Below are 12,018 nucleotides of genomic sequence, written 5' to 3'. Positions count from 1 at the left end.
CACGCAGCATGTTTCCTGTAGCACCACTATCCACAGTGATACAGACAGCATGATGCTTGTAAAAGGCATCAAAGTAAGGGGACTGACGCACTTGCACACGGAGTGTAGAGGAGGGTTCCTCACCATCTACACCAGACTGGGTACCTGGATCAACCTGAAAATCCTGGGGGTCAATGCTATCAGCAAGTATCTCATCATTGTCAAAAATCTTTGCGACTTGGCGGGCTTTAGCCATGTACTGCCTATCAGAGTCAGGGAGATAGGGCCACACACTGAGAAAGTGACTGCTAGGGCAACCAGCCTGAAGGCAGAGGGGGCAGGACTTAGCAGGCTTGGCACGGGACGACTTTGAAATTGAGGTTGGGGATGCCAAGGAGTAGACTGACTACGACTGCGCGGGGGAAAGGCAGCAGCATGCATGGCTCTAGAACATTCAACTGACTCGAGGAGACTGGTAAGGGCTTGAGAAATCTCAGGCTTGAGAGAAGCAAGGGTACGTGAACGGAGATCTGTACCATATCTTTGCTTGACTATTTGTGGGAGATCAGGATGTAACAACTGGAGCCAATGCAGCACTATGAAGTTTTCGATAGTTGGCGTAAGCTCTTCATCTTCCTTGATGGGCTCACTGTGGTGATTCTCCCACCTGAGGTCAGAAGGTTATCCTCTACAAAGGCAAGTACAGTGTATCCTTTAATACAGGTCTTCAGGTCTTTCATCGGTTTCTAACTTGATGTCAGAAAAATCAATGAAATGAGCTCCTGTTGACTGAAAGCCATAGTGAAGGCGAATTGTTGACCAAATGTCATTGAGTGAGGTAGAATTGCGCACTATGCATTTCCTGGCAATCACAGGAGGGCAATTCCACGGTAACTGACGTTACACGTAAGGATTTTCATAAAATTGTTTATGTTGTAGTTCTGTGAATGAAAGCACCCAGGGCTTGTAATTAGCATTGATGAATGAGTTCATGAGAATGAAGAAATAGGTGGAAAAATTTTCTCTCAAACTGCATTTCTTATCACATAGCAAGTGAAAATGTGTCGGTAACTGACGTTACGGAAAAAGGATATGGGAAATTATGGTATAGATTTAAATGGAAATATCTCATGTCCCTGACTTCTAAACTTTATGTGTTTAATATGGCAATACACCTAGGTTCTTAGGAACAGGTGTGCAAAATAATGTGCACTTTAGATATTTCCTTTTAGCACCATGCCAATTTTAGTGAAGGCATGACGGTAACTGACGTTACTCTTACATTTACTCTTACATTTGCCATAGGGTTTACACACGGAAAATCATGATTAGGAACAGTTTTGTGATATTTTATAATTCTGACCTTTCAGAGTGATTTGTTTGATATGGAATCATACCTTGGTTCATCAATTACAAATACCCAAATGAAATGAAACATAAGTCCATTTTCTTTATGTTTTATGAAAACTTAAAGGTAAACATGTCAGTAACTGACGTTACGTAACTGACGTTACACATACTTTTGCTATGGGGTTTACAAAGAACTAATTTATTTAACAGGTTATTATACTGCTGCAAATAGTGCAATATACCAGTAACAATCCCAGGCATTTACTTAGCAACAAATTAAAACAATATCTATAGACAAAAATGGGGTGGGGCCCTTAGGGGGCAAGTCCCCCCCCCCCCCTGCCATAGCACAGTTGAGCAAAAATAATGTAATTATTGCACATGAGAGGATATTTCTTGACATTTGTCTGAAGATTGAATGCTTATTCAACAGTTATGATTACACAGAGCCATTTAGATTCAGCAGTTAAAAGTATAAATATTGACCTAACAAAGGTTTTTTTTTTTTTTTTTTTTTTTGATGAAAGGAAAGTTTCTATCTAGAGTACCCCACCCATAATGCCCTGCAGTACTACACAAAACACAGATGTTTTTGTGTGTGATGAAAAATATCTTTCAGGTCATGGGGAAAAAACACATGTATACAAATAAAAATATTCATAGGGGTATATGTATGAAATCTACTGTGATATATTCTTTCTTCTTTTCTTTATTTTACTCCTTCTCCCTCAAGGCATTGTTAGGGCCACAAATAAAAAAAGAATGATCTCCATTAACAATAATGATTTCAATGAATAGTGTTACACCTTTAATATTTTTTCTGTGAAGAAGAAACATGCTTTTTTGGGCATTATTTGTTTATTCCTTGCTTGAAGGAATGTAATTGTTTTTCTTTTCCTTTTCACTGGTATATCAAGGCTTGCAAATACATCCCAGATACCAAGAAATAGAACTTTGCACCGAAATAATTCTAAGATCAATATAAACAAATCTTCCTGTACATAATTATCATGTATTACAAAAATGTCCCTGCATGAATGAAATAAAGTAATCAACAAATATGAACAGTTTTTTTTATTTTACCCTAGAATCACCTCTCACTTTGAGCAACATCAGTGTTAAATGTTGAGCAACATCAGTGTTAGTTTCAAACAGTAATGACAGTACATGCCTTATGTCAGGCCTGCTTATGTACCATTTCAAGATGTGCCATATTAACTACACCACACATTTAAGTGCAAGCAAAGAAATATATCTGTTCCTGCATTTGCCTTGAGGTAGAAACTCCACTAAGCTTCCAGAAAAAAAAGAAAAATGCTTGCAAAAGTAGTCATTAGTAAAGATTATAAAACTGTTGGTATACAGCTGTACACAAGATTTTTAATAGAAAAAGGTGGTTACCATGCAACCACATCATTGATTAGGCCTACAAATTTGGTAGCTGTATCATTCCGTGAGTACTATATAGTAATTTGAGTGCATTATATATTGCATGTGGTAAACCTAAACATCCAGATGATTTAACCTTAAACTTGTGCTGAACCGAAAATCAAAAGCTCAAGCACCCCCACCAAAAAAAAAATATGACAAATAAATAAGATAAAGTGAACAAAAAAAAAAATGTATCCATGGACATACAGTGTACCATGGTGATGACATCATTCCCTATCAAAGGGATTGCTGCTCTTTGTTGATAACCTTCGACTTCCCAGATGTATTGAAATGGCCTAAAGTCAAAAAATTTGCCTAAGTTATAATAACTGTCATGGTAACTGACGTTACATACTGGTATATGACGTTTCGGTAACTGACGTTACACATTTTGATGTGTTCATTTTGACTCTCCAGTATGCCAAGTATCCTTATTTCTGGTATTGAAAGGAAGGCATATGGGCATACATTAGAAATCCTAAGTTACATCATACAGCTCACTTTCTTCGATGAATAAAGTTTAAAATTCCTTGTTTTTGGTAACTGACGTTACATCCATCATTGTCAAACTAATTAAAAGTTTTTATCAAATTCTTTAAAGCAACCAGCTTTTTCTTTCTATCGTGTGGTAAAAGACTTATCTGGTAACTGCATGCATATAAAAGATTGTTGTTTAGAGTACTAGTAAAGTGGATATACAGAGGGTAAATTATGAGACAATACACTCTTTCTTACCATTGAGTTATAGGCATATTTTGGCAGCCATTTTGAAAATCAAAATGGCCGCTTTTATTGAAAAACATAATGATTCTTAAAACTTCAACTCAAGTATTGTCTGAAAATGTATGGTGTTTGAAACAAATATCATTTTGAATTTTTGGCATCTGTGTCCTACATACCGTGGAATTGCCCAGGACAGAAATTTGCAATCTGGCCAAGCATAAGATTAAGCATGACAGCCTTTTGTTGAGCCGTCTTGCGAGATTCTGACGGGACAGAGCTATTGTCATCAAGAAAACCTCTATTTGGATTTGCCTATGTCACTGACTCGACACCGAGAAACGGTCTGCCTCCCCACGGAAGAAAGCAGTAACTGCATATCCGCTGAGCTGAGATAATGTGATTTTGTGTTTTTTGCAGATTCTTTAAAAACACAGAAACACTCGAAAATAATTTTGTGATATGATTATGCACCATACCTAGTTGTCTAACAAAACCTAGGAAAAAATTGTGTTTCCGTTATTTTTTAAATGTTATTTAGGAAAATGTAGTTACTGCGGTGACTCACCCTTGATTCTGGGTAGTTTCCCCACGGAAAAAAGCAGTAACTGCACTCGGTCTACAGATGGCCAGGAGTCTGCTGTTTTCCCCATGGAAAAAAGCAGTAACTGCACATGTCACATGACCATAGTGAGGAGAATTGTTACCACCATCAGCTTATAAAGTTCTTCTACTTTCTGGTTAGTCCAAATCTATAAGATGTAGGACCTAACGTTAGACCTAGACTCGGTCTTGTCGCTTGTACTCTATCTAGGAATAAATGGTATTTTGTGCAACACAACAGTGAGTCAGTAAGGTAATTGAAGTGAATGGTCTGGTACGCGGTAGACCTAGCGTTAGATGATCTACAAGTAACTACTAGACTAGAACCTCTAGTGTATACTAGATCTAGTGCTCATCTCCATTCAAAATTTCTACTCATATTTTCAGCTCACCTTGATTTTCTGGTTCCTCTGCAATTCATGATAGATTTGCAGGCATGCCTGGACTGCAGAAAATTTTCAGTCACTGTGTGACTGCATGGTTGGCACTGTCACTCAGACTGTACTGTACTGTGCAAGTGATGACTAGAATGTACTGTGTGTGATGAATTCTGCAGTTACTGCTGCAGTGTATGACATGTTGTAGGCATGCTGCAAAATTTATGCGCGCATGCAGTACGCGTATTCTGCACTCTGAGTGCGCTCAGTATGTTAGCTTTGCTAGTCTCCAGAAAGAGACTTTTTTTTCTACAACTTGTCATAATGATTCCCTGCGGGCAGAGTCAAGTTACTGGTGAAACAATCTTTTTATATCTACTCCCCTAAATTAATGAAGAAACTGCTGTTTATGTTGTTTTAGAAAATTGATAGAATTTGAAAAAAAAAAAGTATTAGGAAAAAATGTGCAGGCAGGACTACAGAGTCTGAATTATTAGACTAAATTGTTAGTTACTGCTTTCTTCCGTAGGTTTTGTTGGTTACAGGTACTGCTTTCTTCCGTGGGGAAACTTGAAAAGTTGAATCGACTGGATGCAGTTACTGCTTTTTGCAAAAGTGAAAAATTGCATTTTTGGTCAATCTTAATTTTTTTTTTCAAAACTGACTTATTCACATTTAAGAGCATTGGGTAAACTATTCATTTTTCCAAAAAAGTACAAATTCATAAAAATGTCAGTTACTGCTTTTTTCCGTGGGGGGGGGGGGGGGGGGGGGGGGGGGCAGCGGTGCAAAGTGGGGATCTAACCGTTAGGTTAAGAGTGTGCAGGAGATTCTGTCTCCACACGTTTATATCCCTGATGTGGAGTTTGTGCAGTATCTCACCAGATCCAGATCCAGATCCAACTTTCGAGAGAGCAGAGTATCACTATCAGCATACCCGTGGTCACTCTATGAAAATCTTCAGCACTCATTGCAGACTTAATCTTAGAAGCAGTTTTTTTTTCAGCAAATGTACTATCAACGCTTGGAATAGTTTACCGGAACAATTGGTCACTGCTTCAAGTTTGAATATCTTCAAAAATGGTATTGACAAATTTTGGGCAAATAAGATAAGCAATTGAAACTGGTGTCATTTCAACACGGAAATTTAGCCTTTTGGGGGAATTTTATGATGAAAAAGACGAATTTGGGCAGTTGGAACGCCGTTCTGTACACAGGTATGATATCATTTCTGTAAAAAGATTGCGTTTTGAAATGTCACCGGGCACCCTACAATTGTGTCTGACACCCACGCACGCTGCACACAATGTTAAAGTCTAACGTGTTACTGCATCGAAGACGCTTTCGACCAGGAGAATCTACAGGACATCCTCAACTCCCGTACAACGAAGGCGAAAGGTGAAAGGTGAATGAGGTGATAGTCTCTATCTTGCCCAGGCACCATTGTTTGTTTGGGCACCTTGGGCATAGCACACGCCATTTTAGAGGTGTGGGACTGTACACTACTGGTACTGCGGCCAACTACAAAGGTACGTGATAAATATAAGTCCTTGTAAAAACTTACATTTACAGTGGACCTGGCTGTTTATTTCAGAGGCGTGCAAGATTTCACTTAGGCTGTGGGTAGTGATCCAGCGCTGTCACCACGCAATTAAGGAGAGAATAGAGTACTGGATGAGATGATCTCTGTCTGATCTTGTAAACAGTGCCTTTATTCGTGATGATCAACAGTAGTGCCAGTCACAGATATAATGCAATAAACACTAGTTGGCGCTATTGCGCTTTAACCACCAGTAGTGACTGGAATAACGCTGGGCAAATTAGTTCAAACAGTTAAAGTGTGAGGAATATATTTTTCTTTAGATATTCATGTTAAAGAAGAAATGAATTATAAAGAAATTTTGAGTAAAATAAAAAGATTGTTGGGATGGTGGAAGCAAAGGGATTTGACCCTCTTTGGGAAAATTCAACTGGTTATTGAAGTATTTGCTATATCTAAATTATTATACGTCTCTTCAATAATGTCAGTATACCTTGGTATACCTCGATGTGTTTTCAGAGAGGTGGAAACGATTTGTTTTAATTTTATATGGAATGGTCGCGACAAAATAAAGAGGAACTTACTGTATATGAATTATTTTAATGGGGGATGAAAATGATGAATTTTAGGTATTGTATGGTGTATGCCCAGCGCGTAATGTGGATTAAGAGACTTTTTAGAGGTGATAAGAATATGAAGTGAAACAATTTTTTGAATATGTATTTAAGAAAGTGGGAGGGAGATCAATTTTTCATTGTAATTATGATCTCCGGTTATTAAATATCAAAGCGCCGAATTTGTATTTAGAATTTTTTAGATATTTGGAATTATTTGAAAGGAAAGGATGTTATTGTTAAAGAAACGCACAATGAAAATCAAATTATTTTTAACAACACTCCCATTCCACGTAGAAATTTTTCCTTTAATGAAAAATTATTTAACGCTAATGTTTTTCAAGTTAAACATGTTATTGACGCTGGTGGAAAAATTAGATCAGGGGCGCATTTTATTAGAAAGGGTTTAAACGCAGACGATTTAATCTCTCTTTATGAATTGTACAATAAATTTCCAGCAGAGTTGAAGGTGGCGAGAATTAAAGGGCGAGGGATCATATTTTGAATGATAACCCTGCTAATGTTTTTGAAATTAGTCTTAATATTACCAAAAAAGTATATCCCTTAGTGTCAGTGACTTCTAAAATGATTTACAATATTTTTATTGGTACAATTGAAGATTCTTTCCTTTCCAAACACCCAGAAGTATTAGCTTTAAACATGGATAGATCTGCGACTGCAGTTTGTTTCTCTATTCCTAGAATTTCAACACTAGACTGGAAGCTGAGAGAATTCCAGTATAAGCTTCTGCATAATGTTGTTATTTTTTGTAATGATAAACTTCACCAGTTTGGAATGACACATTCAAATCTGTGTTCTTTTTGTAGGGAAGCGGTTGAAACATATGAAGGGTTTGTTCGCAAAAACCGATAAGTCCATTTTTGGAGATTTTGAAGTACGGTCTCTGTCATAAAATACAAAATAATACCTCTTAAATCATTAAATGATATATTGGTCAATACATATAAAGGTACATTTTTGAAGTTATGGTCAAAAGAAGCAAAAATATTTTTATTATTCACTATATTTTTCTTGACCTTTAATCGCAAATATCTCCATTTGGCAAATATGGACTTATCGGTTTTTGCGAACAAACTCTTCATAAATTATTATCATATATTTTATGACTGTCCTCTAGTTTATCGAATATGGAATGAGGTAGGAAATAAACTAACATTTCCTCAGTTTATTAATATAAATTGGCTGGATGTTTTACTTGGATTCAGCGAAAATATCAAACTCAATGCCTTGTTGAATCATGTGTTAATTTTGATTAAGCATATGATTTATACTAATCGTAAAATTGGAAGAGTTCCAATCTGTGAAGAAATATGTAGGGCAATCGCCATCTCAAAACAGTCTGAATATGACAAAGCAACATTTAAGGATAAATTGACATTACACTACGCGAAATGGGAAAATTATACTTCATGAAATACCGGGTTTAACTATTCCATTTTGTTAAGATATATCTTTAGCATTTACCTCAGTTAATCTATTTAGAATGAATTGAATATCCTGTTTTTTCAGCTTTGCCCGCTCTACTTTATTTTTCTTTATTTTCTCTGATCCTCATATCATTAAAACTTAATCAAATATTATCTGGCTATGACTCTCCACTTGCATGAGACCCAGAGAGATATCAGTCATTATGATGTTCATAATCGGTGAATAGAATATAATTTTATATAGATTATAATTTTGCACACAACTTTTTGTTGTCCGTTAAATAGTGTATTATAGTCAGTGGCGTATCTGGGGGGGGGGGGGGGGCAAGGGGGCACGTGCCCCGGGCGCCACTCCTTGGGGGCGCCGAAAACGAAAAAACGGGAAAAAAAGAAGAAAAAGAAAAAAGAAGAAGAAGAAGAAGAAGAAAAAAAAAAAACCTTCGCCCGGACCGGGAAGGGGGAGGGGGGGAGAAAACGAAATCAAACAAGATAAAAACAAAAAATGACAATGTTTATTGTGTTCACACAAGAATTCCATGTTTTGTAAGCTGAAATTTCGGCTCGCTCGCTGCGCTCGCTCGCCAAAATTTATATATATGATAAAGAAAATAAGAACAAAACGTGATGATGACGAGGACAAAATGACAATGTATGAAAAAAAAATTGTGTACACACATGCCATCATTAGAAGGCAAAATGTTACACGGAGTAGCGGCTGCAATTTCATTTCTTTCGTTCTGAAGCGACCAAACGAGGGCGCCAAAGGTGTCGAACATGGGGGGGGGGGGGGGGACGCAAAAAACCAAATCAAATAAGATAAGAAGAAAACGTAATGATGACGCGGAAATATACAAATTTTGGCTCACTCGTGCGTGCTAATTTAGAGTGTATTTTTCTAGTCCTCAGTTTGCTGTTTTAAATCATTATCTATAAGGCCGTCACTATATCTTGATTAGAATTGTAAGATTTGATAAGCAAAAAATGACTAGAATTCCATGTTTTGTAAGCTGAAATACAGTCATTTTCGGCTCGCTCTCTGCGCTCGCTCGCCAAAATTTGTCAAAAAAAAGAAAAAGAGAAGATAAGAACAAAACGTGATGACGGCGCGGAAATATACAAATTTCGGCTCATTCGTGCGTACTAATTTGGAGTATTTTTTTTCAAATCCTCAAATTTGTTGGTATAAATCGTAATCTATAAGGCCGTCACTATATCTTGATTAGAATTGTAAGATTTGATAAGCAAAAAATGACAAGAATTCCATGTTTTGTAAGCTGAAATACAAAAATTTTCGGCTCGCTCGCTGCGCTCGCCAAAATGTATCAAAAAAAAAAAAGATAAGAACAAAACGTGATGATGACACGGACATATACAAAAATTTTCGGCTCGCTCGCCAAAATTTATCTAAATCTATTACATTTAAATCATCCTCAAAAGACCCCTTTTAAGTGCTTGAAAAAGCATATCATGTGGACTTTTTAAAAGTCTCTACCGAGATGGGGTTAGGGTTGAACAGTTTTTAGAAATTTTCGCGCTTGCCCCCGGCGCCGTTTTCACTAGATACGCCACTGGACGAGGAAATATGCAAATTTCGGCTCACTCGCTCGTACAATTTAGAGTATTAAGTCCACAGTTTGTTGGTATAAATCGTTATCTATAAGGCCGTCACTATTATCTTGATTAGGATTGTAAGATTAAATAAGCAAAAAATGACAAGAATTCAATGCTTTGTAAGCTGAAATACAAACATTTTTTACTCCCTCGCCAAAATTTATCAAAAAAAAGAAAAAAAAAAGAAGAAGATAAGAACAAAACGTGACGATGACGCGCACAAAATGACAATGTCTATTGTGTTCACACATGTCATTTCATAATATCAAGCAGGAAAAATGTTACACGGAGCAGCGGCTGCAATTTCATTTGTTCTGAAGCGATCGCCGATTGGATCAAGAGAGGACGCCAACGGTTTCGAACATATTATGGGTGGGGGGGGGGGCGCAAAAAAAACAAATCAAAAAAGATAAGAATAAAACGTAATGATGACGCGGAAATATGCAAATTTCGGCTCACTCGCTCGTACTAAGTTAGAGTACTAGTATTATAAGTCCTCAGTTTGTTGGTATAAATCGTTATCTATAAGGTCGTCACTATATCTTGATTAGATTGTAAGCTTTCATAAGCAAAAAATGACAAGAATTCCATGTTTTGTAAGCTGAAATACAAAAATTTTCGGCTCGCTCGCTGCGCTCGCTCGCCAAAATTTATCAAAAAAAAAAAAGAAAAAAGAAAAAAGAGATAAGAACAAAACATGATGATGACGTGGAAATATACAAATTTCGGCTAACTCGCGCGTCAAGATTTAGAGTACTTTTGAAATTCCTCATGCAGTTTGTTGGTATAAATCGTTATCTATAAGGCCGTCACTATATCTTGATTGGAATTGTAAGATTTGATTAGCAAAAAACGACAAGAATTCCATGTTTTGTAAGCTGAAATACCACAATTTTTGCTCGCTCACTGCGCTCGCTCGCCGAAATTTATTAAAATTCATGACATTTAAATCACCCTCAAAAGACCCCTTTAAAGTGCTTGAAAAAGCATATCATGTGGACTTTGTTTAAAGTCCCTACATACCGGGATGGGGTTGGGGTTGAACACTTTTTCAGAAATCCCAGGGGCGCAATTTTCGCGCTTGCCCCGGGCGCCGTCTTCCCTAGATACACCACTGACTGTAAGATCTATTATTTAGAGCATAATGATATATGAATAAAGGCATATAGTATACTAGTAAATGCGATCAGCCCCAACGTGAAGCGTTGGGCGCGCCTTGCGGCGCGGTCTAAGGATGAATGCTGTGTGACTTGGTTTTGAGACACTTCTAGATAATATTGCAAACTTTTTTGAAATCATGGGGGAAACAGAAATAGCTCGTGACTGCACCGTTTGTCTCATAAATGAATGCTTGAAGCATCCCTTGGTCTACATTGATAACTTTCATCAATGTTTAAAGATTAATCATCGGCAGGTATGTGTGCTGCTGAGAGGATAATTATGTTATCATGCTTGCAATGTCACCGGAGAATAAATTTATGAATATCAGAACAGGAAATCTACTTTCAAGTCATTTAATACTAACATTATGTCTTGTGTGTGTGCATTTGTATATGAGTGAGTGTGCGTGGCGTGCGGTTATTGAGCATTTTTTAAAAGATGTTATGCAGGGGATACAACGAAAATCCTGGTTAACTATCAATGTAACGAAAAGGAATATTGATTTCGCCGAGCATCTGGGTGAATGTCCATTTTGATGGCCATCTTGAATTTCGCAGAACATCAAGGATGCACGAGGTGTATCCGCAGGACTCCTAATCAGCACTCTCGAAACAGGGTGAAACCATCAATTCAACTTATAGTCATTTAGTCCCACAAGGAAATACAATGTACTTATATCAAATTTCAATGTTTGAATATCTCATAACCCTCACAGACATGTTAGATATTATATATATATATATATATATATATATATATATATATATATACAATGTATAAACTGTCTCATCCGTATTCGGATTTAGCATCTTCAAAAAAGCTTAAATCATGCCAATCTTTGAACATTGCATCATTTCAAACGAAATATATGGGAATTTCAATTATCGGTGGCCATCTTGAATATCTCAGAACACAAAATGGTGGAAGTTTGCATTATCTGTATTTGGATTCAATGTCATTGAAATAAGGTATGTAAAACTACATTTTCGGGTTCAATTTCGCACTATTTACCAGAAAATTTACGAGACTTTCTAGATTTTGCTACCATTTTGGTGGCCGTTTTAAACATCTCAACACCCTCTAGGATGCAAGAGTTGCACCATCCAGATTCGGAGTCAGCACCATTGAAAAATGAAATCGGCAGACGGTAAAAGAAGGTTCAGCTGCGGGCATTCAGACTATTA

The 12,018-nt window shown here is 37.0% G+C and overlaps 1 protein-coding gene across 1 annotated transcript in view; it reads right to left on the bottom strand.

The window, feature by feature from the left end:
* Positions 1-6,122, bottom strand: part of LOC139720116 (1-aminocyclopropane-1-carboxylate synthase-like protein 1) — a 31,627-nt gene extending 25,505 nt beyond the window's left edge. The window contains exon 1 of the mRNA XM_071631489.1: positions 6,025-6,122. The gene's annotated coding sequence lies outside the window, so the exon portion shown is untranslated. The remainder of the gene's footprint in view (positions 1-6,024) is intronic.
* Between the last annotated feature and the right edge of the window lie 5,896 nt (positions 6,123-12,018).

Source organism: Diadema antillarum, unplaced genomic scaffold, assembly GCF_040938485.1.
Source record: "Diadema antillarum isolate AM-2024a unplaced genomic scaffold, OU_Dant_1.0 scf00000122, whole genome shotgun sequence".
Taxonomy (NCBI): Eukaryota; Metazoa; Echinodermata; class Echinoidea; order Diadematoida; family Diadematidae; genus Diadema; species Diadema antillarum.
Note: the sequence above shows the minus strand (reverse complement) of the source record. Positions and strands in the feature narration are given on the sequence as shown.